Raw genomic sequence first — 19,215 nt, forward strand, 5'->3', positions numbered from 1 at the left:
TACGTCAGTCATTGTAGCAGCTCTTTGATCGTAATCAAACTCTGTGATCAGATGTGTACATGGCACTGATTACTGTTGCCACCCAATCTGCAACCACTTGGCTAAAATACATTCTCACTTACAGACAAACGTCAAAGAAAAATAAGAATACCTCTCCGAAAGTGTGAATTGGCATTACGATATTTAGAAAATCAGAATCACTGATACAGCACTTGTTTTGGATCTCATTAGAAACTTTATACAAATGTATATGCAATTATTTGTCACCTATTACAGGGATAGATGCTCTTTCTCTCGGGAGCCTCACTGATTTACTCCAACAGGCACCTCTTAACTGGTGGGTCAGAGTGGATTGTGGACAGGTACGAAAAAGTACAGTGGTTCCTTGGTTTACTACGATACTGACATATAACTTTTCAAGCCTCATGGGTACAAATGACATGCAATGAACTAGTTTGCGCACTGCCGTAAGAATACGTGAGCACGAGAAGGAACACTCAGTTACCGCCATATTTACTGTTTTCATTGGATTGTTTTATATTTTGGTTTTTCATACAAATATTTACAGAATTTATGACTTTACTACTGCGTTAATGCAGATTAGTGATTGACTATGGCAATGTTTCCTTATCTTCAATGAGCCAAACCACCTATTCTACCTTAAAAAAAATAATCTCACAGCACACCACCAAACAGAAATAATAAGTGTCTATATTGGAATAATAATGATCACCTCTCAATTTACTCACAAATTTACTTTTGTGTGAAATCTGACCTGTTTAATTTAACACAAAACTCATATACATGAAGTATTATGTTGTATGACTGGCAACAGGTGTAGACACAGGTTTATTGTACCATCTTTCATCGCATGGAAGAGAATTTAATTGTTCTACCGGTCAGTATAGGTCACTGACATAGATAGATGAACAAAGATGAATTTATAATAAATGACGATTAATTTTCATATATATTAAGTGAAATCTCACAACACGCTAATACGCTACAACACCCTGGTTGGAAATCACTGGACTTACAGTATATACTGTACAAATCCGGGTTACTTTGCTGCCGTAGTAGGAAAACTGTAAACAGAGGAGCCACTGTAGAGTGAAATATTTAACATGCATTCCAGGTCTGAGTTGTCTTTTATTTGGACAACAAGAGTATTTTGTTATTACTTGGGGTGTAACGGTACATGTTTTCATATTCGGAATGCCCCTGTAGCATACCAAGTTCCCACTCGTCCTGGCAAGCGATTTGTTTTGGTGCAACGTCAAATATGTTTGAATATCATTGCACGTCGAAAGAAAACTGGCACAGTGCAAATGCATTTGAACAACCGCTCACATAACAAATGTCATTGATGTTTTTAATAGCATAATAATTCACACTGTTAAGAATGTTAAGGTTGCACTTGTCTGCGTCATTCATTTCCTAAAAAGAACACAAACTATTGATGTTGCACTTTCCTAAAAAACAGATCAGTGACAAGATGTGACATTTTGTGGACGTATTTTGTGCGATTGTGACATCTAATTTTACTATATTCAGTTTTGGATATGCTGTTGTAATAGTCATCCTCAGTTTTTAATAAGGTCCTCCAAAATATATTTTTAACAAGTATGTGTAGTTGTGTTTAAAATATTATGAACAATACAGTTTCTTTATTGTTCCTAACTTCTCTAAAAGTAGGTTGAGACTTTGTAACAATAGGAAAATTCATTGTTCCAGGTTAATAACAGTTAAGAGCCACTGTTCTGGACCGAGAGGACATAACCTAAAGATCAGTATTTGGACTGCATTATTGCACATCCCTATCATGTTCAGAAATCTTAATGGTCATCATTCCGGGCAACTGACTCCAGAGAAATACTGCAAGAGACTTGCTTCTAGTTCTGCGTGGCAAACTGTCCCACTTTGCCGCTCTATTTCATGCTCCACTTCGTGCCTCCTAAAAGTTTTAGCTTCAGCACACTAAACTTCTTTAACCTTCTTTAAAGTGCACCATTACCCCATGTTTACACATATTTGCTCCTGAATTCAAATGTCAAATTTTATGGCAATAGGAATTGTGAATGAAAAATATATTTTTTTTCATAACCTTATCTGGTATTTGGCAAAAGAAATGTCCCTTGTCTATGTGATTTTTAATATTTAAATAATTGGCCGCCTCTCTGCGAGGACAATTTATTTTTGCAAATAGTGTAAGGAAACGCAATACCTGCCAGGTCCTGCCAGAGCATCACTATCTGCTAAGTCACTCTATGAGCTCTATATGGGAGTGAAATTGCATGATATGCATTTCCTGTGGTGAAGAACAAACAATTTCTTGAAATTTTACACTTCACTATGAGAACAAAAAGAAATGTATTTTCTATTCTTTGACCGGAAGCCATTAGTTTTACTTGACACACAACAGTCACTTGATCATTACAGTCATGAATAATGTCAACACTATCATTGGAGGGGATGCGTGCCTTCTGTGATCTCCCTCGGTCCTCCTTGTCATGCTGACAACCCATAATGATCCCTAATTGCTTTAACAGTCGTAGTCGTAGCAACAGTTTGTTAGCGTGGCTCCACCAAAATGAGAACAGGGATGAGGAGACCAAGAGAAACAAAATCTCACTGCCAATAATGCAAAACTAGTATAGTTGCAGTAGTGTATAAATACAAAAACACCAGCTTGTCTCCTTCAATTAACTCATTTTTCACTTACCCATTCTGATGCTTCCACTTGTCCCATTTTCTGTTTGCAAATTTTTCCACATCTCCACTCCTAACAGCCAATAACTAGCCTTCGCTCCCTCGTTATTGTTTGTACACGGCTCTCCTTCCTCCTCCTCCCGCTCGGCCTCTCCATCAGCACCTCCTCCTCGGCCCCTGTACCTCACAGGAGTAAGAGCACTAAAATATTGATTGTAGCCCGATGTAGGCGACCGCTAGCACACTCCGTGGGGGGCAGGAGGGTGGCGGCCATGCAGGACTGCTGCCAGGAAGAATTTGAACTAAGTGAGAAGGATGGATGTAGTTTGCCTGGCAGACGGAAGTGAAATGATGCAATGTGTAAGCGCTGCCCGATGAGCTCGCCTTCATCCAAATACCACCCAACGCTGCTTATTATACACCCCTCCCCCGTGCCTCGCTGCCCTTCTTCTGCTTTCTATGCTTCTCTTTCATCTCTTTTGGCATCACTTTTCCTCGCATCTAAACATTTCCCACACCACCACCACCTCCTCCTACTGTCTTGAAATGTAACTGTTTTACTAAGGTGTGCAGCAGTAGGTTTTAGATTTCTTGGGTGACATTTTCTCTTATTATTTAAGGTGACCTTTTGCTCTCTCTTTTGAAGGTGACCTTGCCAAAGAGACCTATAAGAATTGCTATGGAGACGGTAATCGTGCTCCGTGATCCTCATGGAGAGAGAGTATGGGGGAGGGGAACACGCACGCACGCATAATACAATGTACCATATCATCCCTTCTTCCTGAACACTCTGTTTGAGTTTTTTATAATACTGCCTCCTTTTTGTCAGTTTTCTTCCACTTCTATTACAACTACTTAGTGCAATTGTGTGTTAAAAATAATCAGCTAAATTAGCTCTGCGAATGATTAAGTAGGAATGGGTTATCTCCCTTAAATTGAGCAGTCAGCTGAATCTGCTAAAGGCAAATCAATAACTATGAGCCCACTTTGACACCCCATGTTGGCAAATAATTTACAGTTGGTATAAATTGAACATGATGCTTGTAAAAGCATTTTAAAGTGATTAACATTGCGAATTTTGCGAGTTCTAGCCTTAATCAACTAAATACATGGACAATTTTAATTACAGCACACTGGTTTAAATTTCCTTTAACCATTTACTTTTGTGTCCTCCCCCAAAAAAAAACTGCAAAAAGAATTAGCAGCTTCAACAATCGCAAAGCAACAAAGCAACATCGAATCCATCTATCCATTTTCTATACAGCTTATCCTGTTCAACATAACACTATTTGTCAATGTTTTAATACGGAAACCAGAATAGATGCTGACATAAAGAAGGAATGCAGTTGTTCATTGTGCAGCCATGGTGGGCTTTTGAACTCAAATGATTGAGTGACAAGTCCCCCATCTCTCTCCTATTGTCTTTGTTCGTATTTTCCACTTTTGGTAGACATAAATAACTACACTCTAGTTGTATTTATACTTCAAAAACCCTGAGGGAAGAAACTTCAATAAAGGCCAATGCTAATGCTAATCTCTTGGCATTTCACATGATGCATACATAACCCAGGCATACCCTGGCTTTGGTGTACCAAGATTGCAGTTTATCTGCTTTTTGTATTTTATCTGTCTATATGATCTAAAGACACTAGATTATAAACCATTGAGTTTCACTGCTTGTAATATTTTCTCCGGAGACAAACCAAAGGAGAATGAAATTATTGTTAGTGTACATATTATGCATGCTCAATAAGACAGTAGAATGTTGTGTTTGTGGTATGGAGAAACTTTCAGGTTTGCAGACAAAGAAATGTTTCTTCCCAAGCAAATGTTTCTGGCTTTGAGTCACTGAGGAGGCAAGATGCAATCAGGCCTGCAATGCGTCACTCACACAGCCGTAGGTGGAGATAATCACAGCTGCCTGTCAAAATTAGGGCCATGCAACTTTCTCCAGGCGTTGATTCAAAATGTATGTAGATGTGTAACATTTCTGCATAAATGAGAATCTTTGTCAGTGAGCCTCACAGCTTGTGTCCTCTAAATGTCACCATGAAGAGACTGCATCTGCATGCCAACTGCTGTAGTATATAATTTACACTCAATTAGCCCACACTTCTTATTCAGAACCAGACAGATAGGTATAGGAAGCCCGGAGACCAACTTTCCCTTTATGGTTTATATGGAAAAACTGCCATTAATACATCCAAGTACACCACTTTTCCCTCTGTTTCAACACCAGGCTGCACTTCATGTTAAATGCACAGGCTCATACTAGCAAACAAGAAGTTTTGGCAGACAAACATTGATTAAAATGAATTTTTTTTAAAAACCAATAGTCATATGTATGGCCCCTGGAGCTGCACATTCACATATTTTTTTTTTTTTTTTTTCAGTCGAGTCATAGTGTACAATCCTTTGTTAAAATAATAGCTATGCTAATATTGCTAAGCTCTTAGCGGGGTAAAAGGTAGAAAAATGCTAGCTTTGTCTCTTCAGGAAGCTCCTCAGATGACACGGCTGGCACACAGCTGCATGCGACAAACAGACAAAGCTGTCGTTGTATTGCAAATTCTGCTTCGTCTTGCCCATTTTTCTCTCTCCTGTATATGTGCCCATGCAGTGTACTTCAGAAAATGGTAATTGGACGCATTACATAAACACAATCCTCTTGAATACAAATGTGTCTAGTTTCATGTGCATAGTTCTGTTTTAGTGTAAATTCAGGACAAAGGTTTGAGCAAATAACTTAACCAGTCTCCATAATAATACAAATACATCTGAAACAAGATGTTCAGATATGACCTTTGCTTTTTCCCCCCTGAGTGAAAACTTCATTAGATCATCCAGTTGGCAACCGAGCTACATTTACCAAATAATACTGGCAACTATCCCATTCTGTACACTGACATGAATTTGACGCTAATATGATATGTTGCCACACGATGACTGTACATGATGAGCTGAATGAAGTTGACTCACAAGCTTACAGCACAGGTTTTGTAATGAAAACTCAAAATGACCTCTCCATGATCTCTGTTCTGGCTACAAGAGCTCCAGCTGGTGCGCAACATTTGTACACATATGAGTAGGGCAGACAAGAGAAAAAAATGTCCAGCTCGTCAGGCAAGCTGTACTCAAATATAACATGGGCAGTGTTTTAAGTCTTACCACAAAGTATTAAAACAAACAAACAAACAAAAAGATCTGATGCTGTTTTACCACTGCACGGTACCTACTTCTGTCGCTAGACTTCTCCCATCAGCTAAAGCAGATACAGCACTATGGGGGTGATGTAAACCAAACCGATTTGTCATTTGTCACATCATTGTAACTTTTACGGATAGTGGACATTATTAGAATTGCCACAGATAAACACATGCTAATGTGTGCTTACACTATTGCTGTTCTTTTGATGCTGCAGTTTCATGCAAGGGGTCCTCGGTTGGCAATGGTCCCAAGTTCCCAACATATGAAATTTTGAGATTGTAACTAGGAGATGCTTAGTTAGGACCATTTTTCATTTGATTGTTTTATATTTATGGCCTAGATGTGTTTTTCATTTAAATAATTACTGTAGTTATGTGTTTACTTCTGCATTAGTTTACAAATTTGTCACCACTATATGAAGCGAACTCCATTGGAATCCAAGGACCCCCGTACTCCACAATCTCCATTTTACTGCAGTGGCCCATTGTCTTGCCGCCCTCAGACTTAGTTAAATAAAATTGCTCTCCCTACCAAGGCGAATAGCCTTATGCCAATCACAGGAAACCCTCATTATTCTCCGTTATTGTTGTTTCCGACTGCCTTGAACCGAGGCAAGTAGAGCTGAGTTGGTACTGTGCTGTGTAAATGCAGGGTATAAGTGTAGGGTACATCTAAGTGTACGTGACTGCTGCTTTCAGGATCGAACATCCCCCCCAGTCACAGTTTGCATTTTTATCAGCTTGCCATGGCTATGCTACGAGGTCAACGTCAAACATGCAACTTCCTTTGAATGAAGTCTTAGCTGGAAGCAAAGCACTTTACATGTTGATGTGCTTTAGCTCTGGTGCTTACTGTCACTTGAATGTGATTGACTTTTTTTTTTTTTTAAGACAGAAAGACTGTTCTCACTTCTGAATACATTTTCTGAATTGTAACACAATACATACTGGCTCGAATAGAGTAGAACATATACAGAACAAAAAGCAGCCATACATTTCAAATGTATGCAGAATTGAGGTTTATGTTGTTTTGTTTACATACAATATTCATAGGTTTCCTTGGGTAGCAACATGTAGTACGCTACACAAAAATCTTCCTATAACTTCTGGAAGTATTGGTTCCATCTGCTGAAATCAATGACACCAACACAATGGATAAATCATTAATTTGCATCTGGTTACTTGTTAAATTTCCTGAATGCACAGCATTGATTTTTTGTCCAACACAATCTATAAAATGTCAGTGCCCCTCCAAATTGACCCAAGCACAGAAAATTGAAAAGCATTTATTGGAACGCATTCCATTTTGGCGCAGTAAAGATTTTACTGGGTTTTGTAGATGCAACAATGCTAGTCTGTCAAAAAAATCTTGACCCCAAGTGAATAACTCCATCCCTACGTTATTTTTACCAAAGGTAAATGAAGGTTCTTCAAAAACTCGCTTTATTTTTAAAGTTACTCCTCGTTACAAATGCAGGTGTACTCATTGACTTCTCCTTGGATTCAGACCAAGTGAGTTGCATTTTTAAGCATGCAGAGATTTCTCCAGTAAGTGTGGGGGATCAGTGATTTAACTGAAGTCAGCTGTTATCTCACAGCATGGGCAACCCCCAAAGGATTAAGCGCCAATCCCTCTTAAATCTGCCCTTCTCATAAAAACCGTGACACAAGCTCTTGCAGGGATTCTGTTGGTGCAGCACATTCATAATATTACCAACAGGCATTGTCAGGGCCCCATCACGATCAACTATCAGCAGCCTAACTCCGCTAGGTAGTTCTAGCCTAGGGTTCAAATGTCAGGCCGTCACAGGAATTTGCTAATCCTGTTGCTGATATCCCGCTGGGAAGTTAAGAACATCTTCTGTTGTTATGGCCTCTCTCAATTTTGTTCCTCTTCAATTGTAGTCAGATACCTTTCAATGGATGAAAGAGGTGAAATGTATTTATTTAAAGAGCTGCACAATGGCTATACTGTCCTGGCATGCATGCTACAGGGTTATCAGAATGTATTAACATATTAAAGCTGTTTTTTTACATAATCCCCAATATATGTTATGATGAATAGAAAAGACCATAAATTGGGTTCACCTCAGTCAACAAGCTACTTTCAAAACTATTACATTTTTTACCCTGTTAAAGTAACAGCTATATCAGTTAAGATGCAGGAGGGGAAAAAAAGAATGAATAAAGTCCAGGTAATAATAGAAGCTGACCTCAAAGCACCTTGACAATAGCTTACTTAGGACAGAGAATGGATTTTTACAAGTCAAAACATTCAGCTAAAAGTAATCCACATTAAAAGGCTTCCCTATCTGTCAAAGTGGGACAAAATGCTCCAAAAGCACAGCTTTCAAATGGACATCCACTCTTCCACTCAGCTTCTGAATCACTGCAACAGTGACAGCTTGCCATCATAGATTATTTTTATACATTCTTCCCCTTACAGTTAGGTAAGATGCCCTTATATATCTCCAGACTTCGGTCCTTTTACACTCCCACTTTTAATACCAGACGAGCTGCAAATAAGATGGTTTAAATGTTCCTTTGATGTAGTCAGTTGCAAAACAAACTTTGTCTACAAACACTTCCTACAGTGAGTGTCTTCAAAGATATGTTACATGTAGCCCTACAGGAAACATGCTGTACCTGATGCTGTTGCTGACTTGATTATGCTTCTCGCCACCGCACCATAAGCTTCCTGTTTGTCTGGTTTTTTTTATTTTTTTATTATAGTGTGTTTGCTTGTCTTAATGTTTTGTGTGTGTGTGTGTGTGTGTGTGTGTGTGCGTACATGCATGCATGCATGCTTGTGTGTGTTTCATATATATTATACATGCCCTGTTCTTTACTTTAAAAACTTTCTGTGTGGCATCTTGGCTCAGGACTCCCTGGAAGAAGAGATTTGGTTTCTCAATGGGACAATTCCTGATGAATAAAGGATACATAAAACAAGAAACAGTACGATCTCTCTGGGCATCATAAAACTTAGGCATTTTCTCTGCCATCATTTATTTTTACCTATCCATATTTGTTTGTGCACATAAGCAAATCAATATACTGTGATCTTGTACAGCTATTTAAACGTAAAAAAGTATAGATGCAGAAAGCTATTTTTCTCTTTCTTTAAGAGAAACATTTTTTTTCATTCATTAGTTTTCTCTCCTCCACTCCCATTTGGTCTGACAGCGGCGCAGGCAATGAGGTCGGCATTTGGCCTACTTTTAAAGCATGAGGAACTCGGGACTAGATTTGCTCTGTCACTTTAGCACATCAAGGACTGCCCTAAATAACACATAGGTGACTTTCCAAAACCATCTAGCAGGAAAGCACATGAAGTACTTGGCTGAAGGGGGTGGGGTTACAAAGAATATACTCTCTGTTACACCTTTTATGAGGTCAAGCGAGATTTTATATTAAATATCCATGCCCTTGTGTGGCCAATGTACGAGCCAGAATAAGTCTAACAAGGTCTATATGTGTCCTGTGCCTGTCTGGCGACCAGTTCAGGATGTAGTCCGCCTTTCGCCCGAAGTCAGCTGGGATAGGCTCCAGCGCCCGGCGACCCTAACCAGAATAAGCGGTGTTGAAAATGGATGGATGGATGGATGGTATACAATCACATTTACGATTGTCAGCCAGACTGTTTTCTGAGTTGAGTTGGGAGGATAAATTGATCTTAAATGAGAACTAAACCCTTTTTTTTCTTTTTGCAAGAATACATTGCATGTGCTAGCACTAGTAAATACACGGTACTCTGATTAGTATTGTATTCGTGAATAAGAATTAAATGGAATACCGTGCCAAGTTGGGAGAAAACGGTCTCATCAGCCTGAGACCGAAAGTGACGTCATATATGTAGTAGCTCGTTGCCTTGTTTACAGCACATTTGGTTAAGCCTGTTTTTTTTTTTTTTTTTTTTAAATGGATCAGTAGGAACTGCCACTGTGTCAGCAGATTCATTTTCACTTATTAAACCGCCTTTGAAAATTAGCCTGCTAACTCCGGCGACTGGCGCCAGGGGCGGTTTCTGGTATGGGCGATATGGGCACCTACCCAGGGCTTGACGGGCTTCGCACCGGGCACATAGGTTTTTGACTATAAATTTCCCGGTGGCAAATCTCCGCCAGCACGATAGAGTGCAAGGCACAGGCCACCCAACCTGATTGTGTCGTGTAGTGAGATTGTTCCTCTTGCCTCTTATTTATGAAAACTAAGTCTGGAGGTAATTCACAAAAGAGATAAAGTTGTAATGCTGTGTGATATCATCAAGTGAAGGCAGATAAACATGCTGAAGTACTACAGATGAGCGCAGAGTACAGTGAAAGAAAGCATGGTACTATGGAGCTGTCCCAGGTTAAGTGCCCCAGACAGATGCCACTAATTAAAACAGTCCAAAAATGTCTTTCGCCAGCCTCAATCAAAATACAGACATGCCACACTTATCACCCTCTCAAAACAGCATTTAGAGCAGTCGGTTTTAAGAGGCTGCCTTGTCACTCCTCCTCTGGCATCCCTCTCCTGGGGTGTGTGGCAAACCCCAGTAGGGCTTTGCGCTATCTTGACGACTACTGATCTTTGGAGAAACATGGCTGCCTACCAGAGAATGTACAGCTGTGTTTCAACTAAGGTAATAGCTTATACACAAGGTCATACATTACCGAGATGTACTACTGTGTAAACTGTGAACATCAAAAACTCTCCTCCACAGGCTAGACACCATACGCTGTGCTGTCTTTTGCTTTGTCACTGGACTTCCCTATACCTCCCACTGTGAACCCTGGTCAACTGACCCTTTCCTCACTCTACGCAAACAAATTCATTGGTCTATGTTTATCTTCACTCTCTGCTCACTATGCATACCACCACCCGCACTATCTGTTCTAGCAATTTTATTAACCTCTTCATTCCCAAAGTCTGCACTACTTTTCGTTGATCTTTTAAATTTTCTGCCCCAAAGGACTGGAACTCGCTGCAAAAAAAAAAAAAAAAACAACAACAAAAACTCACCTCATTGATCCTTATATTATCATTTAAAAAGTTAGTGTGGGATAGCGTACATGATCGCTGCACCTGTTTTTAACTGCTACATACAGTATGCTGTAATGTAGTGTATTATGTCACCATATCATACTATAAAAAAATTTGTCTATGCCTTTGTATTTGCTTTTATTTTGCTTTGTTTGCCTCTGCTGTCAGGTCAGCATTGTAAATGAGAATCTGTTCTCAATTGCCTAACCTGGAAAAACAAACAAACAAACCCAAAAATAAATAAATAAATACCTACCCATAGCAAGAGGAGGCTACCCAACAAGACGGAGAGTCACTAATACACAGTTAGTTGTGCACTTTGTCACTTTTTGTACATTGATAAAACTCAAGACAGGGTTTTGTGGTTGTAGCATTATATATTGTGTTCAGGAACTAAGGTATTGCTGATAACGCTGTTGGCTAATGCTAAGGTCGGCTTAGTTTTCGGCCTTGACATGATAGTGGTTCCCTATGTAGTCTGGCTGTCAATTGAAATTATCTTAGATCTTTGCTCAGATACAGTAGCTGCCTAGTCATGCAAGGTATGAGCTAAATTACTTGGACAGTGGCATCACAGTTGAGCCAAAATCTGATGAAAGACATATTTTGTGACATAGGCAACCCACCCAAAAATTCCTTGGTTGTGTAATTTCACACATGATGGGTGGCCTGGCTTGCCAGAGACCCATTCATGTGTATACAAACAACTGAAATATCAGTTTTTCATATTATGTCCCTGTAGAGCAGGGTTAAATCAAAAGTATGGTGGATTACGACAGAGGGAGGTACTGTATTTATACCATTTGTGAAGCTAGTTGTGTTTTTATTGTTTAAAGGACTGGGTGTGTTATATTGTCTTGCTGCTGTGATTTCACACCATTTGTTGTGTCTGATGCAGGCACCTGCCACCAACACACTCAGTGGCAGAAACACTAATTGGAATGGTGTCATGGCGAACAGAACTAAAACGTTCGATGTAAATGTGGCTTTTGGGAATGCTGAATTCCAGGAGGGGATTTTAAAACTAGACTTAATCTTGTTAACAACCACTAAATTAGGAATGTAACACATATACTTCTTAGTGTTGATTGGCTATCTTGTGAAATATCCTGTCCTCACTCGGAAAAATGTGCTCACAATACACATGCGCACAATCAATTCTACACTAAGTGGTCCTGTGGTTGAGTTCATTTTCTACCCGAGAAAGCCGAGTGATTTCCCTCACATTGTAAGTTTTAACCATTGACACACAGGCCATGACGAGGGGCTTAACAGAACAATACACAACTTTTCACTAAAAAGGACAGTAGGACACACACTTTCTGTTACTTTCCATTGTACTACTTTGAGATTTTCTTTTAAAGCAAAAGTGCTTTATTCATTGAATTTGTGATTATTATCACTGCTTTTTTATTTTAATTTACATTGCTATGGGGCGGCACGGTGGTTGACTGATGAGCACATCTGCCTCACAGTTCTGGGGACCGGGGTTCAAATTCCGGCCTCGTCTGTGTGGAGTTTGCATGTTCTCCTCGTGCCTGCGTGGGTTTTCTCCGGGTACTCCGGTTTCGTCCCACATCCCAAAAACATGCATGGTAGGTTGACTGAAGACTCTAAATTGCCCTTAGGTGTGAATGTGTGTGCTAATCGTTGTTTGTTTCTATGTGCCCTGCGATTGGCTGGCGACCAGTTCAGGGTGTACCCCGCCTCTCGCCCGAAGTTAGCTGGGATAGGCTCCAGCACACCCGCGACCCTTGTGAGGATGAAGCGGTACAGAAAATGGATGGATGGCATTGCTATGGTGGCAGTGATAAGTCAAGTGCAGGCAGTCATTGAGTCACTTTGCCTCTAAACCATTTGTTATATGCATACAAATATTATCTTTCATGAATTCATTTTAATCCTTCCTGTAATGCCATTAACCTATGTGGGCCACATACAAGCTGCTGATATGCCTGTAAGCCAACATATACTATGAGCGGAGGAAAATTAGGTCAATGCCATTAAATATGAAAATTACACAACATAATGCAGCAACAAAGAATAAAGACACAACTGACAACTGAGATTAGTAGTTATGGATATTGTTGAAATAATGACTATATTTTCATGAGGGTTATCTATTCGGTTTAAATGGGTCTCTGGATCTTAATGATCAATGAAGCTGATTCCAGTGTAAAGCTACTGGGGTGTAATATTACTGTTTCCACTCGACTAATTCATATATATACGTAAAAGGTTAATTATTTGCTCAGTAGTAATGTTCTCCTCTGCAGTATGAATAATATGTCATTTAATAAGCAGTGGAATTTGAGACAGCTCAGATAATGGCATGCCAAAAACCAGTAGGCGATGTCGGAGTTTTAAATGTACATTTTTCACTGCAACTACAATGCAATCAGTTAAAGGGTCCATTTCGAGCATCCACACAGTACCGGTGGTTTGATTGACAAACAATTAAAAAAAAAAGCACCATTCACTAATATGTTCTCACAAGAGGAAATATGATTGAGAGGATGAGCCTTAGAATTAATAATTTATATTATATGACTGTGTTTTTAAAAACTTCAAAACAACACCGTCCTGAAATCGTTAATTTAATATGCTGAAAATTGCTTATCAGTTATGCTGTCATTGATTAAAATTGTATAATACAGCCCCAGTCACCGGCATTATTGGCTAGTGGCAAGGAAAACGATGGGCAATCTGCAGTTTTTTTCTCCAGCCTAGCAAGTCGTTCTTCGGTTTCTTCACAGCCTCCACAATGCTCAATCAAGTTCTCATGGACTTCTAGCGAGAATGAGCCAGAAAGGTTGGTAGGGATTAGTGCCAAACTGCTAAAATGACATATAACTGCAAAGCCAGTTGCCACACTCTTTTTAGGATAAAATAAGGCTAGCTTGATTTTATTCATTGTTAATCTGCTTTGCACTTTGTGGAAAAATATATGTTAAAAAGAAAACTAGTGTTAAGTCAGTATCAATTCTATGTTGTTTAATATTAATATTATATGGGTTAACTCATACAGTATGTACCCTTGGCTGATAAGAATGGCTGTGCAGTTAAAATAATTTCTCAGTATTTTCGCTGGGGTATTTTTTTTCTCAGAGGTTTTTACTCTCTCTTTGCCATTAAACTTTCATCAAGAATATGTGTATACTGTAATAAAGGTGGAGGAGTCTTTTACTTTTAATTTAGAAGATACTTGATTTATAAATTGCCCGTAGGCATGACTGTGAGTGCGAATGGTTGTTTGTTTCGATGTGCCCTGCGATTGGCTGGCAACCAGTTCAGGGTGTACCCCGCCTCCTGCCCGATGACAGCTGGGATAGGCTCCAGCACGCCCGCGACCCTAGTGAGGAGAAGCGGCTCAGAAAATGGATGGATGGATGGATACTTGATTTAAAAAATCAAATTTAATGAATTCACAAGAAAGGAGCGTCTCTCTGACCAATCGTCAGCAGCATCAACTCCCCCCACCTACAACACTGCCAAATATCTAGCCACCATTCTTACCCTAGTGGTAGGCGATACCCCACACTATGTCCAAAACTCCACACACTTCACCAACAATGTCCAGAACCTGAGACTTGCTACAGATGAAACCGTGGTATCTTTTCACGTCACCTCGCAGTTCACATGCATCCCCACCACTGCAGCCATTGATGTAGTCAGTGAACGACTCCAACAAGACTCCAGCCCACAGGACAGAACCAACATTACTCCAGGCCAGGTATTCGAGCTACTTCAACTTTGTGACTAAGCACCACGTACTTCCAATAGAATGATGTTTCTCTAAGCAAAGGACTCGGTGTCATGTCAGCTAATTTTGTGAATGCAAAACAAACTTTTTTTTTTCATTTGCAAGCAGGATCCAGTTCAGTACTACTAATTTGCACCGCAAAGAATACTTTAGCAGTCAATATACAATCGGAGAGAGAAAATCCTTCTGTTGTAATGTAACGTTCTTCATTGCCTACATACTCTGGATGAAATTTATGCACGCTAATGATCCAATTTCCAGCTGTTCTCGTTCTCTCTTTGAATTTATTACCACAGAGTAGGCTCATCTAATTTTTTTGTTTGGTCGCTACAGACCCAAATGTGAACAATAAAAGTATTTAATTCATCACAGAGGTATATTTGAGGATTAAAGACCAATTATTTTAAACAGAGCTCTGCATTAATTGTCTGTGTGTGTGTGTGTGTGTGTGAAAGCTGAGCTAGATGTCCTCAAAAGTGCTATATAAGAGCCACTTATCATAATTTTGATGATGTTGAATATGTAGAATTTGACAGGGTGTTCTAATCTAATTGCGTGTAATTTATCATCAGAAATTCATCATTCACACAGCACAACACATTTTTTATTATCTATTTTCATTTTATCATGTTTTGTTATTAGTTTAATTTGTGTAAAGAACAAATATGTGGTTAATTCCCAAATAATACTCTGTCGATTTCACCCACTTTTTTAGAGGACATGTCCATGGGTCCTGTTGATGCATTCATTAAAAATTAAGAAAGGTAATCAAAATGTAATCAAATGTCATTAGTTATATTACATTGAGAAAGTAATTGAAATATTTACACTCCTATTACATTTTCAGCAGGGTAACCTGTAATTTTAACCAACTACATTTCCAAAGCAAATTTCCCAACACTGCACATAAATTTATCAATGTGGTCATATAGTATCTGTGGCTTGGGGTTTGGCATGATGATGGATTAATAGGGGCTATGCGCAAACAACTTCCGCATTCGGCAAAAAAAGGTCGAAGCTCTTCCTTCCGATTTAGGTGCTTGGCGGAGCCCTATGGCAGGAGACCGAGCCAAACAGCTGTAAAAATATCAAACATCTACAGTACACTGTATTTTGTTTTACACAAGATGTCCTCAAGAGCTACCAAACATGAGCATATATGATTTATGCTTTGTTTGTGTTTACATATATCCTATCATATATCTATCAATAAATAGTATACCTGTATTTAACTTTTGTCCAAAAACAAGTTCAGGTTCATACCATAATGTCATCAGCCTGTTCTCGCAGCATACTGAACATAGGAAGTCCGTTTCCCGGGTTTGGTCACATGACGTTCCGCATAAAGCGGATCGATAATCCTGTTGATTTTGTCGAATTGATTGAGTTTGTTTCAGTAAGTGAGTGAAATAAATGAGTCAAATGTAATTGACTGGCGACTAGTCCAGCTGCCATAGGCTTGTGTTCACCCACAACCCCTGCAAATCTTGACTGCAACGGAGGTGCAAATTTGCTGCCTAAAGAAGAAAAAGGTCACATCAAAAACAGGTTTCAACCTCGAACCAACATTTTACAAAGACGGGTATCTTTTAATGTCATGCATAGAAAATGATGAGGCTCAACCTAACTAATATTCATTCTTGTGAATTACTCGATATTTCATGAGTATTGATTCTACCTTCCAGCGTTGCAGAATTCTTGACGTGTGCATGAAATTAGCCATCTCTCTGTCTCCCCATGGGCCATGCCTGAAACATTATGATTGACTAAATTGACAGCTTGGTCTCTCCTCTGAGAGATATCTTTTCATCCCAGCCACACTCTCTTCATTATGTTAAGCAATGTTCCTCCGTGTCAGGGACAAGATATTTGCTAGCTCTTGTGGCTATCATTCATTGCGGAGAGGGGAAGGATTAGGATCAATGAGGAAAAAGTCGTGGAGAGTGTTCTGCATCTTAATGCGGGCCGGCGTGTGGAACAGCCTTGTTGTTAGGATGCAGTGGCTAAGCCAGCTGATGTGATGTGTGGCTCCACGGAGAGAGGTCAAAACGCGACGTGACAAAAACCATGTCCCGAGTACACAGAAATAGCATGAGGACACAAACAAATATTTCAACAAAATCTTCTTTTCCTTCAATATCAAGATGAATTTTCGTTTAATACATTATCTCCAGAACATCAAGTAAAGTAGCATATCTTTTCTGTCCAAATGATTTGAATTTTAGTTGTTACAAGGATGAGAGGTTTGCATCCAAGGGAAGAACATCGAATAATGTTCTACCTAAGTGCATCAAAGTACAATCTGATCTAATGAAATCTGACAGCAATACAAGCATCTAAACATTTTTTATATTATTTTTCAAAATTTATTAAAATTGGTGCTTAATTAGGCAGCAAGATGAACGACTGGTTAGCACCTCTGCCTCACAGTTCTGAGGACCTGGGTTCAAATCCGGCTTCCCGTGTGGAGTTTACATATTCTCCCCATGCCTGCGTGGGCTTTCTCCGGGTACTCCGGTTTCCTCCCACATCCCAAAAACATGCATGGTAGGTTGATTGAAGACTCTAAATTGCCCTTAGGTGTGAATGTCTGCGCGAATGGTTGTTTATGTGCCCTGCGATTGGCTGGCGACCAGTTCAGGGTGCACCCTGCCTCTCGACCGAAGATAGCTGGGATAGGCTCCAGCACGCCCTTGTGAGGATAAAGCGGTACAGAAAATGGAAATGAAAATGGTGCTTAATTAACAAAAAAAAAAATTATTGATTGAATAATTTTGCCAAAAGTCACCTGGGACGTGCTCCTGCTCACCCGCGACCCTGATAAGCGGTATAGCATATGGATGGATGGATGCATCCTGATAATTGTCCAAGATGTCCTGGTCCAAATTGAAAATCAATGTCCTGGATATAAACAAACATCATTTAGAATAGGTTGAAACCTGTGTTTTTCTGTCTTTAATTCCTTAGAATCGTATCACTTTACTGTCACAAGTTGGCAACATGAAATGAAATGGCACACTGTCGAGTTTAGTCGTTATATGACAATATGGCGAGCTGTTCACGTGCTGAAAGCATCGCTGAACATATTACAAGCAGCCTTTTATAGTCCTCATCTCCTGGACCCAGTACAAGGTTGTGAGGTGTGTTAATTTTCTGGCCCATGCATGACCCCATGACAAAGTTATGTAAAATCCCAGTTGACTGGAGTGTGCCATCATCGTACCTGTGGGGTGGGGTGCAATGAGCTGCCATTCTGATTATAAAAGATGTGCTGTATTATTGTTCTACTGTCCGTGGGAATGATGTGGTCTGCCGGTTAATTACTGTGACAATATTTCACTATATACACTGATTTGCAAAAGGGAGAACATTTTCTCCGTCATTGCTATGGCCACCCTGGATCACCTACACTGTATTAGTCATAATATTTCTGGACAGCCTGCACTTGGCAAGTGGTGTTTTATTAACTTTCGCTTCAGTGATAAAATGACTGTTCAGATTTGTGAAACAATGCCACCTTTATTTTTTGTATTTGTCTTTGATCAATACGCTGTCTATAATTTTATGGCTGTACAATGCAGGTGCACACCTTAAGATCCCATTACAACATAAGAATAGTAGGCAGCAGCTGCAGGCAAGGAGAAACAAGCATCCATTCCTGAGCCAGCCATCTTTGGCTAAAGCAGGCTACACACACTCCAATAATTGGGCCGAATTTGAGCATTTTCGCCCTTTCACTAAAAGTCAGCAAAGGCCTGATTCTCTGTTGTCTCTAAAATATTATCCTGCACAATTATACTTGGGGCGGGGGAATGTCATTTTTCTTCCCTGATATGTTCGGAAAACGGTTGGGGCCAACAATTGTAAATTTGAAACCTGCTCATTATTTAGAAGCGTAAATCCATTTTTTTTTTTTTTTAAACCTGTCCTGTTCAGTGCATGGCCTTGCAGAATGGTGGATCTGTATGCCTTTGTGCTGGAAAGGTTTTGCTGTGCAACAGGGGAGTTTGAAACGCATTTTTATTTATTTATTTTAATTAATCTGATGTTTATTGAAAATGCAGCCGGACAGAAAAGTGTTTTTTAGGGGACAGAGTGGACAAGGGGACTAGGGGTGAGAACCACAGCAGAACAATCGTGAGACAGTCTAGATATTTAAACACAAGTAACATTACAACAGTTATTTGAGTGCCGGGACACCCGGCCAAGTGTCCTCGCCGGCCCGACCCCGCCTCTCCCCCACAGACGGGTGTATGAAGCATTAAAAAAAATCCTTGTGTGGCGTTAACCCAGAGAACGCCCAAGTGACGTAAAACAGATCGCCAGCCAATTAGGAACCTTTGTAGCTCTGTTGCCAGAAACACACAGGACCAATTGGTGACAACGACAAAATTACTAAATGAACGGTGACATCTCATTTAAATGTCATTGTTTTCACTCAGTACAATTGTTATCATTAGGGATGTCCGATCCGATCACGTGATCAAAATCGGGGTCCATCGTGTGATT

General features: G+C 39.7%; 1 protein-coding gene across 10 annotated transcripts in view; it reads right to left on the minus strand.

Annotated features, from left to right (window-relative positions):
* Positions 1-19,215, minus strand: part of dlgap4b (discs, large (Drosophila) homolog-associated protein 4b) — a 134,328-nt gene that overhangs the window by 108,423 nt on the left and 6,690 nt on the right. For 2 of the 10 annotated variants that reach the window (XM_061784731.1, XM_061784723.1), the window contains exon 1: positions 2,723-3,192. The exons of the other annotated variants lie outside the window; for them this stretch is intronic. The gene's annotated coding sequence lies outside the window, so the exon portion shown is untranslated. Of the gene's footprint in view, positions 1-2,722; positions 3,193-19,215 lie in introns of those variants that run through there. 10 annotated transcript variants of the gene reach the window in all.

The sequence above is a fragment of the Phyllopteryx taeniolatus genome, chromosome 9 (assembly GCF_024500385.1).
Source record: "Phyllopteryx taeniolatus isolate TA_2022b chromosome 9, UOR_Ptae_1.2, whole genome shotgun sequence".
NCBI lineage: Eukaryota > Metazoa > Chordata > Actinopteri > Syngnathiformes > Syngnathidae > Phyllopteryx > Phyllopteryx taeniolatus.